Genomic DNA, 18,615 nt, shown 5'->3' with positions numbered 1-18,615 from the left:
CAATGTTAAAAGTTTATGCGCTCTAATTTTTATTGTGAATATGCGGGTAAAAAAAGAATTATTACTGAACATCTTGAAATTTTAGCGGATTTTGCGAATTATTGAGTGAAATTGTCATCCGAAGAACACTCACACACAAAATTAGTTTGATAATTCAGAGAGGTATGGTTTATATCTGTCATAAAACAGTTACTAGGAATACACTTCAAACCGCAAAAATTTTTGGTTATATTATCGATCATCGGAGCTGAGAAATCAAGCTAAGTTTTGAGTTGTTTCGTATCACTATATATTCATTTCAAGAATATTCTGTGAAATTTTCAAGCCTATTGGAACGAAACTCTGGAAGTAATGAACCTTTATCTATGACTATCTCTCATTCTGCGAAGAAAAAGAGCTCGGCGGACAAGCCCAAGATTTCTACTTCGATTGACTTCAAAACTTGAAAAAACAGTCTTGAAATGTTTCATTTTAATAAATTATGAATGAAAACATATGATTGTTTGAAAATGTTGGACCTTATGGGCTGCCTGTAGTAATAAATTGATTCCATTGATTTTATAGACAAAAAACTTCAAACGCGTTTTTCATGATAGCAGGTTTTGAAAGTCCGTGTCCATCGTCATTCAAAAACTACTAAACCAATTTTTTTCAAATTTTGCACACACTTCCTACAGAAAAAAAACCAGACCGCAACGTTTTCCTTTTCGTTGTTTTTTATTTTTGGGAGGTTTAGCAGCTACAAAATGGAGGATTTTTCGTGAAAAATCGTGGTTTTCACTTTTAACAACCACCAAAAATAAAAAAAGGTTTAAAAAATCAAACAGGAACGTTGGGGTCTAGAAACACTTCTACTCTAACTCTGCTGCGTTCATTTGTTCACTTCTGAATAGTCTGCGCTGAGACAGACACCGACACCGCAAATCATGATTTTTAAGAAGCGTCCTCAAAAATATCTCTTCACCGACTTATCTCTCAATATTTTTCCATGGAAAAATTACAAAATGTTGTTCGAATGATGCTTTTTACCATGCAAAACATTTGAATTTACTTTGTTGAACGACAGTTCTGGAAAAAAAATCGCATAAACGATGACTAAAACTGACACGATTTCTTTATATATTCGAATTCTCGAACGATCTTCGCACAGCGAAATGTGCACGAAGCAAATCAAATTATTTTGTATTTTCAATAAACTGATGAACTTTACCTTCGATTTGCAAAGAAGTAATCTTAAAAGTTCTTTAGATAACATTTAGAGCCATTAGAACGGCTGATTTTATATAATGTTGTCCACTTTTCGTTTTTCATTTCTTTCTCTCCAATGCAAACGACCAGAAGCTCTGTTGCATGATTCAATCGCTCTTGTTTGAGTTGAAACTAGCGTGCCAAATGATGCGAAACTGGTTTAATGCGTCTTCTTGCCTCGACGACCGGAAGGCAAATGAGAACTACGACCTGAGCCATGCCCGTTTCCATAATAGCTGATCGGAATCATTTGGTAAGTAAAAAAAAGGTCTCACTATTTTCTACCGCTCTGTAATTTTTGATGCTAAACTGTGATCAATTTTAAAAACCTGTAATCGATTTCAGAATCTGTGTTAATCTGTGACCATTTTCAGAAATCTATGAAAATCTGTGCCGTTTTTTAAATCTGTGCAAAAGGTTGAAAATCTGTGAAACACAGACTAATCTCTGAGACTGGCATCCATTTTTACCAGTGCAGTGAGCTAGTGAGCAGCGGTTCTTTTAAAAAGAGCTGTGAGTTATCAGCTCACTTTAAAGATTCGATTCACTGGAATAGCTCAGGAGCGAATTGCCCATCTCTACGCTACAGAAGAATAAACCTATGCATTACTTTCTACAAAATTATGGGATTTTATATTTTCTACAATTATTCCAAATAAATTATGAATAAAAAACTAACTTGAAACAAGTTATGATTAGAGAACTAGTTTTAAGGGGGTTGTCATAATTCAATAACTAAAACTAACTTTGAAAAAAACCTAAAAAAAAGTTCCATCGAGCTCCACTTAGATTTTTCTTTATAGTATTGGGCATATCTTTTCCTATAAATTTTGTAAAAATCAGAAGTATAAAGTTGCATTTTTCGCTTCGGTGTAAGGTTTTATCATAGGTAAAAAAGGTAAAATGTTGTATAACTTTGCCAGGAAACAACAAACCTATGCACAACCTTCAACAAAAATATGGGATTTTTGTATTTTCTTCAATTATTCCAAAGAAAGTATGCATCAAAAATAACTCGAAACAAGTTATGAATAAAAAACTGATTTTAAGGGGGTTGCCATTAAAACGCTTTGTATATCCGAAACAGTGCGACCTAGACTTTTGGTATATTCGACAAAGTAAATTATTTGCTATAGTTCTAAAACTTTGTAGAAGAAAAAAAATTTCTATCTTTTCAGAAAAAAGTTATGGTTATATTTTTTGTCAAAGTAGGCCATGAACAATTGGGGATAGAATCAAATTACGCCGCACCGATGAACTTGGTCGTGTAGAAGACACGCGTCCAATTCTCCAGTGTCACCGGGTTCAAGCGCGAGAGACCCATGCGTAGGAGCATTTATTGGCTGTTGTGTCACACTGTAAGATGTAGGAGTAATACAACAGAAAACTTGACGAGCGTATCGAACAACAACACAACACCCTCGTTGGCATAATACGGAAGCAGTACCTCAAAGTAATCAATGGAACAGCCACAGAAGTGCTTAGTATTACAAAGGGGAACCAGCATAACGGTATGTTTGGCGTGAAGGATAACGAACAGTAAAATTGAGGCGCCCAAGTACAAGTCATTGGTGCTTTATCTTACAGTAGTTGAGTTCCAAAGTGTACAAACTAGAAGAACGGAGTTAAATTTGGCCTCCCAGCTCATATATTTTTGGATGCAAGAAAGAAGAAGTGCAATTTAAAAGATTATTCCATTCTTTAACATATTAGGTATGAATATGTACTTAATTTTGATTACAAGCCCAAGAAATATTAGAGTGACCAAAATACCTCCGTTACCATAATTAATAACTTCACGCTACCTGTTTAGCACGATCTCGAATATTGAGCAAAAATTTCAAAATTTATTATTTTGGTTCGATAGATATTTTAACGACCGCCTCCCCAGAACGAACAACTCATTTCCATTGATTGTGAGCATCCCCACGATTTTGCCGGTAACCAGCAAACGTATATTTCAACGCAATCAAATTCATCCTCTTGTATATTTTTGATTTTTATGTAATTCCTCTTCCAACCTGAAGCAGTAGCAGTTGCTTGGTGGAAACGAACGGGCGTAAACTTTTTTTCTTCGCTACGGTTTGACGTACGTGAAGCGACACGCATTTTTCCTATATACCAAGGTGCTAATCAAACCGGCAGAGATCCTTTTCGCCCAAAGGATGCCGAAGGCGCGTCTTTTCGGTGGCACATAATACATCACAGTCTAGCCAAGTCGCGTGTGTTTCCGCCTACTTTTTCTGTCTATCCGTTTCGCTTTCATACGCGCCCAAGTGCGGAGGCGTTTCCGTTAATTGTTTATGTACGTAAAAGATAAATCATTTTCCCACCAGTCACCGGTTCGTTCGCACCGTCGAGATGCTCTGAATTGGCGCTAATCGGACCAAGAGAAATCAAATTCTGTTTATTCCCGTTGATTGTTAGTTTAGCGGGAATAAGCACCGGCAATTCAACTATCCTACTGAATGACGAGTTCACCTTTCCGCTCGGAATAATGGTGCCAATTAAATTGTTTAGTCGCCGACGTGGCTGGACGGATCGTCGCCATTTTAAGCGACCAGAAGCAACTCAGCCTTAGTCATCCACCACACTGTGGGCTAGTCAGAGGATTTTTGTTTGTTTGATTTTCATGGGACGCGACGAGACTAAATACTCAATATTGAAATTTCAAGTGTTTGAGCATGTTAATGTTGGAATCATGACAAATTCTAGTTTCATCAGAATCCTGCACCACGAAAATCCATATGCTGAATTTTGAATGTGAACGCATGGTTATGCATAGCTGTTTCTTAACACTGAATCTTTATTTATCTTTTATTATTTTATGTATTTTTTCTGTATTGTTAATAAAATTTAAGTTGTTAAGCTGTAAGTTTTGAATAAATAATCAATATTAACTTTAAGACATCATTTACTATCGCATTTATGTGATTTTTTGTGAAGAAAATTGTAAACCTACTTGTAATGTGTTATGGGGAAAAGGAACTTATATACTACCTTACTAACTAATGCAAAAAAACGAATCGATTCAATTGAAGATTGCATCAATTTTCGGCAGGATTTACCTATAATACTATGAGACGTTTCATCTAATCTTTCTATATTTGTGAGAACTTAAATTATTCCATTATGCGTTGCATAATATGGTGAAGTGTTGAAATATCTTTCTTACAGAAAAATACCCTCTATCTTCTGATATATTTACTTCGAAATTTTAACAATATTGTAATAATAATGCGGAGAAACATATTTGTTTTTGCTTTCGGTAGACACGATAAAAATCGGATGATATAATTGCATTTTGTCGTGAATACGACTTACTTTACTATGGGGCGCCTTCTCAAACTTTACCCTGTACAAGAATGGGTAGAACTTTATCGCGATTATCTCTTGTTGTATTTAACGCAGCAACATAATTTTTGCTCTATATCATCGAAAATATGGTCAGCAATTAATGATAAAATTTTTAGTAGAGTAGATAACCTCAATATAACTCAAAATGGAAGTTATATGTTTGGTATCCATCATCAAGGTAAAGTTCAGTGCCAAACTAAGGAGCGCAGAGATTCAACCGCTTGAATTGAACGAATCTTCACACAAAGCGTATCGTGCAAAACCGATACATAGAAATACGAAATATTGTCAGTGGTTGAGTGTGGTGGGTTTACATTTTTTGTTCGTTAGTAAAACAGACAAAGTTAGTTTAATTTAACACCAAAATGCTCTTATAATTGATTTTCTCGTCTATTGCGAAATTGTTCATTGTTAAAGATCAAAATCTTTGGCCAACTATGTATCATTTTATAATATTCAAACTAGATCTATTTTATATAGAATTACAAGTGGCTTGTAAGTTGTTTACTGAAAATATCTAGTTTGTGCGGTGCATATCATATCAGTACATAAGTGAATAATATTTCACAATATCCTATGACTTTTGAAGAAATTGAAGATACTTTTTGTGGAACGAGTGGATATCAATAGTTAATATTTTTGAATTCCTAAATTCTATTCCTTCAAATATCTATACAGAACTCATATACAGACGGGTTTGACAAGTAAGTTATTGAAAAAAATGAGATTCTCTACTTAGGTTTAGAAATCTTCCATGATTAAAAACAATTTGTTGTGAGTTTCGCCTTATCCCCTACACAACCCCGTAATTTTTTGCTCTCGTGTGTTTGAAAAATTCACACAGCCAATCGATTATCGATATCTGGATGTGTGGAAAAAGCATGTCAGTTTTATTGGTATTCATTTCATCCAGTTATGTCTCTGACATTACTCTCCCGACTTTTTTTCAAAACTAATGCCTTTAATCTACAAATCTCCAATAGCTTAGCGCCAGTCTCCGAAGACAGGGAGGTGTTTTAAGAGCCCGGCTGATGCTCATTTTCATCATCCAATCAAATTCTGTCCCTAATAAATATATCGTAAATAGAGAGTCATAATATCATAAATATATAACAAAGTAGCAGCACTTGCGACAACTAAAATTATACCGTGTTATCAGAAATAATATATATCAACTCGTGGATCGATGAAACATTGATGCATTCTGGGCAGCTGACTACCCAGAGTAATGAACACCTGGTAATATAATAACAATTGTATGTATGTATGTATGTATGCGTGAAGCCACCATCAGTTCAAGGCATTACCAGTGGATGCAGGTAGACTTACAGTAGATCCGAATTTGATTATCAGATAACTTTCATATTACTGCTGTTAAGAAGGCCAAAATGGGCTTTGAGGACCCGGCGCCTTCCAGCAATAACATCCGGCCATATAATAAAAGAATTCGCTGTACCAGCTTAAACCTGCCTGATGGTTTGTTTGTTAGAAGGGTGCGTCTTACTCATTTCAGACCTTCTGGGGAAAACACACAGCTTTCCCCTGTGAATCGGGTTGACATTTCACTCCCTCATCCAGTCATTCACTTGTAAGATACCCTGATGCACTCCCATCCCTCTTCCCTTACAATGTACTTGAGCATAGTATTATATAATGTAACATAATACACTTTAATATAATTTCCGGCAGTATAATACAATAAAACACAATATAGTATAAAACGGTGCAAAATCGTATAGTACAGTGTATTTTAGTCTACTTTAATATTTTATGATGAATATAATAGTATCATAATGTTATGTGACAAAATATAGTAAAATATACAATAATATATTATAATATAGTTTGGTCACTATACGACACTGAATATAATAAAATATTATTATGCATAAAATATAAATATGTAATACATCACAATGCAATATAATACACTTATAATTGTGTATTAAAAAAAATGCATTACAATACTATATAAAACAATACCAAACATTGTACCATAATATAGTATAATATAGTACAATGTAATATAATATAATACCACAAAATATGACGTAATATAATATGATACAATTTAATAATATATGTGTAAAGTGAAATGTGCAGTATGGAAATGAAAATGTAGCTGATAACGATAAAGATTATAATAATGGTAACAATAGTAATAATAGTAATAATAACAATAATAATAATACTTAAATACTACAAAATAATATAATATAACATAATATAGTATAATATATTTTAATTTAATATAATATAATACAATGTCATACAATATAATATATTATAAATCAATATATAAAATAACAGTTAATGTAGAGTGTCAGTTATGCTCTTCTATCTTCGCAATACTGCAGGAAGTAGAATATTTCTCTTCTAATAACAATAATAATATCCACATCTATAAAAATAATATATGTTATTATTATTGATGACAAATTAATAATACTAACAATAAATATAATAATGAAAATAATAATAAAAAACAACATAATATAGTACAATGAATTATATAATAAATAATAGAACGAATAAAATGATATGTTGCGATATGCTATGATATTATATTACTTCAAATTATATGTCATTTCTCATCCTCTCATTCTGCAATCAACGCATTCCATCGACCCATTGTCACCACAGACACACGAGTAGGCATGAAACAGGAACCAGTGAGGACCAAGCTCACCTTGTGACGACCTTGATATTTAGTTAAAATTTACTTTAAAAATGATAACTTATAAGGAAAACAAATTTATATTTTGCGCAGAGGTACGAAGTACTACTCATAATAAACCCTATAATAAAATATAATACAAAATAATGCAATACAATATAACATAATATAATATAATATAATATAATATAATATAATATAATATAATATAATATAATATAATATAATATAATATAATATAATATAATATAATATAATACCATATAATATGATATAATGCAATTCAGTATAATACCATACAACATAGTATATAATAACATAAAATAGTGTAAGACGATAATATGTGAAATAATATGCTATGATACAATATAACAGTTAATGTCGCAGTGTAAGTTACGCACTTCTAATAATAATAATAATAATAATAATAATAATAAAAATAATAATGATAATAATACTAATGATAATAGTAATAATAATAATAATAATAATAATAATAATAATTATAATAATAATAATAATAATAATAATAATAATAATAATAATAATAATAATAATAATAATAATAATACATGATGTAATAAACAACAGAATTAAATGTTGTAATATACTATGATAAACATTGCACTTTAGGATGGGCTTCAACCTACAAGCCATTTCGCACCCTCTCATTCTGCTACTAACGCAGAAGGCGATAGCACCCAGTCGACGCCGTTCTATTGACCAAATGTCATCATAGACGCTCGGGGAGGCATGAGATAGGGACTTGTGAGGACTTAGTTATCTCACCATTTGACGACCACCTGGTAATATAATAACAATTACACACAAACTATCCATATGGGAATGCAGATAATTTATTGGTGTCTGATTAAATACATCGAGCTGATAATACTTCTCTTTCCAAGGGAATCGTTTCTAATTTACAGTGAAGTCTCCTACAACGCGGTTGATCGGAGATGAATGGTACGGATCCGCGTCGTAGGAGACTCAGAGCCAGTGCAGTAAAATTCCATTTTCAATCGAATAGTATAAGATGAAAATGAAAAGTAAGGCCACTGACTGTGAGCATTTCCCCTCTATTTTATTACACTTTTGTTGCCATACTCAATTGAAGGTCCCAGAATTCATTGTCAATTGAATAATCGTACCTAGTCATTTGTCGAAGCAAAATCTTGGCATTACATTCCTTTTGTGGAATTTAGCCTTTCTGTTTCAACGGACTTCGCAGCCGATTCTCATTGTACAAAATCATTGCATGGCTAGTACTATGGATCCAACTGACACTAAGAATCCTTCTAGGTCGGGGCTCGAACATACGATAACTGGCTTGTAAGACCAGCGTCCTATGCATTGAACCGCCAACCCGGAATGTCATTTGTTATTTGTCATTTGAAGCAGATCTCAAAATTGTCACCCATTCTCAATGAAAGTAACCAATCCAACAGCCTCATTTTCAATATTTCACTGTCTCATTCGTGAATGACCGACACCAGAACAAACGAAGAAAGATGAAGCATTTTCATTTCTCATTGAAAAACCTGGATTTAGGCATAGTGACATTCGGTTCATTCAACCATACACTAATATGACCTACCAATTTATTTACGATTCTCTACGAAGATTTGAAATATGGAAAAAAATTCACTTGTAATCGAACTTGAACAAAATTCAGTAGATCTTTCATGGGATTATCAATGGAAGGTTTATTTGGTTACAAACTCTCATGGTCGGCAAACTACACACTTAAAACTTAATTTTAATCTCGGCAAAAATAAATACTGAAAACGAACGCAAAGTGACATTTTACTGAAGTTTCGGCTGAGATAGCTTTTTCCAAAATTCCCAGTTTATTATTTCCGATTTCTCGGCAATTCAAAATGTTATACTGATAATCGGTTTTGTAAATCACCGTGTTTACCAGAAACAAGGTCGTTTTGCCGAAATCAGCAAATTAATGATATCAACTTACCGAAATCTCGGTAAACAACTTTTACACAACCGAAATTCGGTGATTCATAAAAGTAGCCATTTTTCTTCAGTGCAAAACTGAGTGATGGAAATAAATGCAGGTGTGGAATTAGTTGCAAATAAGAATTGAATCCGAATATAACGAAACATATCGTGACATTAGCTCACATGTTTGAACACCGATAACTTCTGTAATATGTTTCCAAAAGCGACGAAGATCTTGGTAATTTATTGTTTTCTCGAAACCGAAAATCACGGTAGAAGCCAATTATCTGTCAAATGAAAAATACCGAGAATTTCAGTTGTTTTAATGTTTGCCGAGATGATTGCCGAACACTCGGCTTTTCAAATCTCGGCAAAGTTTTGCCGAGATGCGGGAAAAAAAATCTAAGTGTGTAGAGGAATTAACTAGCAAATATAAGGAGGTAGCTTATGAAAAAAATTTCTTGAAACTGACATTTTTACACTAAGCACCCTACCTCCGGAATCAGGGGCTTAAGCCGAATGAAAATTGTAAGTTTGTGGAAATCGGTTCAGCCATCTCCGAGCGAAGTGAGCGACATTTTTTTTACATTTTTAATGCATTATTTCCATATTTTGGTGCATATCATTCTGTAATTCCGGCACCGGAAAAGATGAAAATAAAATTGTGGAGATCTTTCATTTGAATCTAAGTTTGTGGAAAACTGCTCAACCATCTCCGAGAAAAGTGAGTGACATTATTTTCACGATTTTGGTGCATATCACCCTGTAGTTTCGGAACCGGAAGTCGGATCCAAATGAAATTCAGGAACTTTGTATGGGGCCATTAGACCTTTCATTTGACTCTAAGTTTGTGAAAATCGGTTTGGCCATCTCTGAGAAAAGGGAGTGACAATATTTGTCACACACACACACGCGCGCACACATACACACAGACATTTACTCAGTTCATCGAGCTGAGTCGAATGGTATATGACATTCAGCCCTCCGGGCCTCTGTTCAAAAGTCGGTTTTTGCAGTGATTGTACGAGGTCTGTTCAAAAAGTTCCCGGAATTTTTTAATTGCGCGCGTCTGGAGAGTCCGGTGGTCAAATTTTTTTTTATTGTGTTGGTACATATGTCCCTAATGTATGGTGAAATTTTCAGCTGTATTCATTGTTTACATTCTGTCTTGTAGCGGCTGGTGTAGACGAGTTTTTTTGAGCTCGGCGATTTTTGTTAGTTTAAACAATGGAAGAATTCAAGAGTCAAAGAATTTGTATTAAATTTTGCGTGAAAAATGAAATAAAGTGTAACCAAGTGTGCGAAATGTTACAGAGAGCCTACGGTGAGTCTGCTATATATAAAAAAAAACAAGTGTTTACGAGTGGTATAAGCGTTTCCAAGATGGCCGCGAAGACGTTGAAGACGACGAACGCTCCGGTCGAGCCAGCACGTCAATAATCGATGAAAATGTGGGAAAAGTGGAAAAAATTATTATGGATGATCGCCGAATCACTATTAGAGAAGTTGCTGATGAAGTTGGCATATCAGTTGGCTCATGCCATCATATTTTTTCAAATGTTTTGGGCATGAAACGAGTGGCAGCAAAATTCGTTCCAAAACCTGCTCATTCATCGTTGCTTATTCGTGATTTTTTGGCTAAAAACAAGACTTTAATCATGCCCCAACCTCCTTATTCACCAGATATCGCTCCGTGTGATTTTTTCCTGTTCCCACAGTTGAAGAGACCCATGAAAGGACAGCGTTTTTCATCGATTGAAGAGATAAAGGCAGAATCGCTGAGAGTACTACAAAGCATTACAAAAAGTGACTATCAGGGGTGTTTCGAAGACTGGAAAAAACGTTGGCATAAGTGTATTATATCTAGGGGGGATTACTTTGAAGGGGACCATATAGATGTAGACGAATAAATATTTTTTTAGAAAAATGAGAATTCCGGGTACTTTTTGAACAGACCTCGTATAGCCTTTCTATTTGAGAAAGGCAAAAAGAGAGAGTATAATTGCCAACGTCACTCTTTCCTCTATGACAAGACGAAACCAAACTAACGCAGAATTTCAATTCTCATTCTTTCATCGATGTATTGAAAATCTGTTACGCTTGGCTATAAAGAGTGACTAAAATATGATAAATCGAAGCAATTACACCCCAGAACCTCTTCGGAAACCAAAACTACTACAGATTCGCGCATCAATAGGTAAAAGTCATTGTGAAACATTTTTCTGTCATTTTCGATTCTCAAAGCTTCGGCTGAATATCGACACTATACTTTGGGAGTTTCACTGATAGCCTCAAATGACTGAAAGGACAAATGAAAGAAAGAGCACAATTTTGGAACTACTGTTTCGCTTATGTCATTGACTGGACATGGATTTCGTTCTCATATTTTCCAAGCGAAGCTGAGAGCGACATTAATTTCTCGTCAGTTTCGTCTATTTTGAGTCAATGAAAATAACTTTTATTAACCCTGATTTGAGGTTTTGCTTGCTCAGTTCCAAGTGCCAAGTAGTCTAGCTGTTTCATTGTCTTTGCTGTTCGCGGTAAGTTCGAATGAATAGGCATGAACATCAACTCAAAATCAGAAATTCACTCCGGCCAGAATTATAAACAGAGTTCACATTTGAGTTTTGGATTATCACCAGCAAGTTTAAATCGACAATTTCCAACTGTTTGAAATGTAGTGAGATGTGCTCCAAAGTATGAGAAATGAAAACTGAAGGAGGAAATAATTAATTTATGGTTATTCGGTAATTGATATTTCAGCTATCATGACTCTGACACTATTGAAAGAGATATTTTGTTACTTCAAGAGATCAACTGACGGTAGTTAAACTGAGCCTCGAATGCTACCCGTTCGGCACGGCAGCGAAGGTTGAGTGTTAGAGTGTGAAATTTACTGCAGTAAAGTAATCGTCAGTGTGTTCCACGTTCGGTTTCAAATTTTTATGCGAAAGAAAAAATTTTATGCTATATCCTCTAATTCCCGTGGATATAAAATGTCGGTGTTTTCGGGGAAGAAATCGGTAGTTTAAAACGATTAATATAGTATAAACAAAAGTTCTAAAATCCCTCACATGGTGCCACTAAATGACAATCCAAGTTTTGTAATAAATGTAGTAAAAATCATGATGGATATGGTTGTATGGAGAAAAATTAAAAAGTTTACTTGCACGCTCCACCTAACTTTTCGTATTCCTTTTGGGTACCATATGACGAAAAGGACAATTTTACCTCGATCAGTGAAACGTACATTAGGTTTAGCAGGCAAAACTGACTTTTTACAACAAAAAATAGTTTGGAGATCACAATATGGGCTTAAAAAATTGGAGAACCTTCGAAGACCTCAAAACAATTCTATTATTGTAGAAAAAGTTATTGAAGAAAAACCGATGCAAGGTCCGAACGAAGACATATTATTTAATATATCTAGTACCACTGCTGCTAGCGGTCCTAATATGATTTGACTCTCCTCACATAAAGAAATTATGAATTTTACATGTGACATAATTCTACAAACGATACAATTCATAACTACTTAACTTCTCAAATGACGCAATATTCCATTCGTACAGAAATTTATTGGTTCCGAATGTAATTTGCACTCGGCTGAGACTGTATTAAGTTATATGCACGATTTACCAGCCAAGCAGATATGTGCTTCTGTGGTTCAGTCGACTAACTGGTGTGCTTTGTGATCTAATGTTTTTTCTGTTCAAGTCGCGTTGTTTCTGTCGATCTTTTGATTTTTATTCCATTTGTTTTAAAGCCATGTAATTTTCAAAACACACAATTTTTTATGTTCTTAAATATAAATTGTGTAAAATATGACGCTCCATTTATGTGCGTTTGATACGATGTAAAATCACAAGAATTTTTCGAACTGTGATAATATGATGTATTCAAGATAGCTACTCAGCATAGCATGAAGTTTCTTTTGCAGTGACAAACTATATTCCAATCTCGCTGCAAATATACAAAAAAAAATCAACTTTTATCGTGAATGCGACTTACTTTACTATGGGGTCTCTTTTCAAAATTTATTCTCTAAGAGAGTGATGAGATTTTGACCATGAATATCTCTTCTGAATAATATCTAACGTATCAACATAATTTTTGCTACATGGCATCGGAAATATGATCATCAATTTATTATAACATTGTATGTATTGACATAATCACAAATAATTCTGTTAAATAAAGTTTTCTGAAATGTTTTATATCAACGAGTATCAAAGGAGAAAACTCATGGCGCCTTTCTCGTACCCGAGTCGACGGCTTTGATGTAGTGTATGTGGACGTTATTTAAAATCACATTGATTCAGCACAACATCGTTAGCTCTACCGATCATCGAACTGCGCATTTGCTATTTGGGGATTATAACCAACCAGGGCTCGTTTGGAAGGATACGAATTCTGGATTTGCTATCCCAGACCTATCTGAATCAATTTTGACAAGGCCTAACGTCACTCTATTTGATGGCATGTCTCTATTGAATATGAGGAAGCTGTGAAGAATTGTTTCATTTCAGAAGCACTTGATCCACTAGTTGCTGTTGAAATAAATCATCCTCCGCTTTCTGCTACTTTGATCTGCCCTCAACTAGTTCATTTTGATGAGGTGCATGAAAATAGGTACTCAGGTAAATTTTTCTCAACTGACATTTCCGAGCTTAACAACGCACTCCGTATAATCGACTAGGACTCTATTCTTGATAACAGTACCGATGTAGATGCTGCAGTAGACAGTTTCTCCTATGTTTTAAGACAACTCTTGAACCATGAAGAGTCCCTGCTCCCCGACCTCGGTTGAAATCACCTTGGAGAAATCGAAACCTACTTGACATCAAAAGATTAAGAGCGGCTGCACTTCGTCGTTACACAAGTCGACGGAACCCAGTTATAAAAAGAGATACCGATCATATAACCGCTTCCTCTACTCCAAATACGTCGAACGATCTCAGTCAAATTTAAAACGGAACCCAAAGTAATTTTGGTATTTTGTTAATGGTAAATGCAAACAGAATGGACTTCCTTTTTCCCTACCATAAGTGACACATGTAATCTATTTTCAAAACACATCTCGAGTATGTTCAACTCCGATTCGGCTAACTCAACTCAGGTTGAATGTTGCTTACAAAACGTACTCCGAGATGTGATACATGACGACGATATTCGTTTTTCTGATGAGGATATTATGGCGGCAAGTTGAAATCCTTTCTATCGGCAGGGCCCGATGGGATTCCATCTATAATCCTGAAAAGATGTTCAAGAGAATTGTGTGCACCTCTGAGAATAATTTTCAACCAATCATGGTTGCATTCATGATTTCCTTTGTACTGGAAAAACATATTTATCTTCCCTATCTTCAAAACAGAAAACAAACAAAACGTTACAAATTACCTAGGTATAACTTTACTCTGTGCCGGATCTAAGCTGCTTGAGATTCTAGTTGGAGACGTCCCATCTCGTGAAACCAAGTCATATATCTTGAAGGATCAACATGGTTTTTTTCCCAAACAGATCGACTATCACAAATCTGACACAATTCCGTTCTCATTGTATTAAAAAAATGGAAACTGGATCACACGTAGACACAACATACACGGACCTACTGAGCTGCGTTTCACCGTGTAGATCATACACTCTTACTAGCAAAACTTGAGTCTGTAGGAGTATCATCAAATTTCTCTGCGTGGCTTTAATCATACCTCGTAGGCCGAGTTCTATCTGTAAAGCTTGGAAATGTTGAGTCATACATCTTCATTAATATGTCGAGTGTTACTCAAGGAAGCAACCTCGGTCCATTACTATTTTTGCTATTTTTCAATGACGTTTCTTTCGCCACCACCAGAATACAGACTGATGTATGCGGATGATTTGAATTGTGGTGCGATCAACAGCAGATTGTGAGGAACTTCAGCGGTACTTAAACAATTTCTGTTATTGGTGCAATCTCATCCTCTTGACTAAAAGTGTGTCTAAATGCTCGGTGATATCTTTTACACGTAAGAAAAGTCCAATACATTAGAACTACAGTTCTCTGGTGAAACACTTGAAAAAGTATCAGTCTTTAAAGGTCTCGGCGTGCATCGTGATTCTCAACTTTTCTTTAGACATCATTACGGTCATATAATAGCTCAGGCAACTAGAAACCTTGGTTTCATTGTAAGGATCGCCAAAGAGTTCAACGATCCGTACTGCTTGCGAGCATTATATTATTCGCTAGTTCGGTCTGTTCTCTACGTGAGCGTCTGGATCGAAGCAGTACAAGCACGATTCCTCCGATTCGCTCTTAGATCTCTGCCTTGGCGTAATGCGTTAGAACTCGATCACTGTCGTTTGCTCGATATGGATACACTAACCGAACGAAGGAACATATTCAAAGCGGTATTTATAGCAAAATTACTAAGTGGACAAATCGATGCTCCATAGATTCGCTCTCAAATATATATGTTCCTCCGAGAAGCCTTAGATCGTGGAATTTCTTGAGACTGAATCAATTGCGGGACGTTGGCAGTGTCAGTTTCCCTTCAAAGAAGATTGATTGTATCATTCTGCTGCTGGTCGTTTGCTTTGGAACAAAATACAAAGAAAAGTGGACAACGATGGAGAACATTATGCAAACCCAGCCCTTCTAATGACTCCAAATGTTATCTAAAGTACTTAAAGAGAGCTTCTTAGCAAATTGGAAGATGAAAATCATCAGTTTGGTGGAAATCTTGGCCCTTCCAAATGCCAGAAATGAGTCCCGTACAGTATTTTGATAGTTTCTTTCACTGAAATATGCAAAACAGAGATGAAATAATCGACATCAAAATTCTGTATGTTGCTATTTTTGTGGTCGCTGGGATCACCCTTTTGTGAAAAAGTTACAAACAAAATCACGTAAAAAGAAAACCCTTAAACAAAATAGCTTTAGTATTAAATCAATTCGCACAGTAAGCAGTTCTGCTGCAGGACGTTCGCTGAGCCAAGAGCGATATTGTCATCCTACTGCTGGTCGTTTGTATTGGAGAAAAATACTACGAAAAGTGGACAACGATGGGGAACATTATTTATTTATTTATTTATTCCGTCAAGCAAATGTAAACTACATATAAATAATTTACAATGTTTACTTATACTACGCATTATTCCTAAGTTGGGTTTAAATTTGATATTTTCACATCGTTAGGTCAAGATGATAACAAAATTGTTTATTTTTTGCATGATTGGTTCTATGGTGCCTTTCTAAAAATAATTTCCCTGTTTGTAATTGATATTCAAAATCAGCCCTTCTAATTGCTCCTAATGTAATCTAATGAACTATTGGAATTACTTATCTGTTGCAATATGCTAATCGGAAGTGATTAGAATATTCTAGCATTTTTTCTAGGTTCTTTTCTAATTGGATTCTGTGTGTATTGGTCAGAATGAGGTTTGTTCAGAGTGTGCAAGTGGTGTCAGATGTTTTATTGTTCATTACATTTGCTTTAAATTAGAGGAAATCGTTCGGATGATATTGAAAAAAAGAAGTTGATCGTATATTTCTTCCTTTTTTATCATAAAGAAGTACATTCTGTTTGTTGTATGTTTGATCTCGTTTTCCCCGTTTTATTGTTTGAATCGTGTAAGAACGCAAATATTTACAGAGAATTTATAGATTAAATTCGCATCGTGTGCAGTTCTGTCAGAAACCAGTGAAAGAGGACCAGTTCAAAGATTTTCTTTGTGAGGTGTTCGCACTTAACAAGTGGGCATGATTTTGATACATACTGAGCAGCAGACGGTGTTCACATATAGCCTATATAAAAGCTGTTTTACAGCCGCTATTATCATTATGAATTAATATCAATTATTTAAATAAGGTTATGTATAATTTGAATAAGTTGTTACATTTCAAATTTTTGAAGCAAAGAAGTGAAAGGTTTCACAATTCTTACAATCAAACAATTAATTAAAGGAACTAATGATATGAGAAAGTGTATTGGAAGTATTTCCGTTTCTTTCATTTTTGTATTCACGTAATCCAGTTATGTTTCTGGATAATATTCCACCTGCCTTGAAAATATAGCAGAATGCATAAGTTTTGTTTAAATCAGTTTCCTACGTCATTTTTGGTAACGGATTCAATGTCGAATTCAGATAACATACATTTACTCGTTTGCAAATTCAGTCTCAGGAGGATTTCTTTACATTTTCAGATAATTGACCAAAAAGATAAAACAAAAATTGAATAAAGCAAGCCTTTTTTCAATCATATGGAAGAAACAAAGTTGATTGTATCGATTTATTCGAAGTGATATTTATCTGGTACCATTTGGTTTCAGCCCACAGTACCGCGTTGACGTGGCGTGATTTGGTTTTCGGTCCCATTGAATTAAAATTTACTTTTGCCCGGATGGCGCCCAACAGGAGGGCGCTGCATTCGCTGTCATGAATGTAGTTGGATGCAACGACTCAGTTGCCATGTTAGCACTTTACCCTAATGGGTAGAAGCGTTTTCAGCAAACTATAATCAAATGAACGAAAATGCGGGAAAAACGCAACACTCAATACCGTTTGTTGAAAGCGGTAATACCTGGGCAATTAGCGAAATTAAAATTTGAAAAGTTAGCCCGTGTGTGTCTCCCGGCTTCTGGGACCGAATTTATTGCATGCCGCTAAATGGTTGGTGTGTCTATACTGCAGTCATGATATGACACGAAATTGTTTGGATCGAGAGTTTTGCTGTGGTATTTTGGCTCCACGCAAGTTGGCACCGTTCGAGATATTTTGATTGCAATTGGGGTCACTTCGGGCTAAATTATCGTAGTTCGAGGCGTTGTGTAATATTTTGCGGTTCATTGGCCCATTCCTCATAAAGTGTCACGTGTTTGAATAAATTATATTCTAAAGTTCATCGGAGAATTTAGTTCGTTTAAATTGCAGTTTTAGGTCAGGATTCTGAATGATTTGTTCAATCAACATAAAACTCTAGCATAATTTATGAATGGTTAGTTGAGAACATGATAACCTATATTTAGACAACAATTTATTCAAATCTTGAAAGGCACAAATCAAATTTTCATACACCCTCTTTCTTGTTTTCGACCGCATATAATGTAATTAACATTCAAAATACGTATCAGTATTATTACTGAGAGAAAACATATATTGGATAAGCCAACTCACAGAGAATATGATTTTTGAAAAAAGATACGCTCAGAGACAAGACTCGAACCTGCGTTCTCGTGCAATCAGTGCATACCCGTTTACAGTTTCCGCCACCCTGAGCTGTAACCTGAGACACAGCTCTACCACAAAACTGGGTTTGGTAAGAGTACATTAAACAAATGATCCAAATCCTAGCCGCCTCACGACCGGTACCCTTATCTCCAAATATCTGCTCTGCTCTT

This window comes from Malaya genurostris, chromosome 3, assembly GCF_030247185.1.
Source record: "Malaya genurostris strain Urasoe2022 chromosome 3, Malgen_1.1, whole genome shotgun sequence".
Lineage (NCBI taxonomy): Eukaryota > Metazoa > Arthropoda > Insecta > Diptera > Culicidae > Malaya > Malaya genurostris.
The sequence above is the reverse complement of the archived record's forward strand: the minus strand, read 5'-3'. Positions refer to the sequence as shown.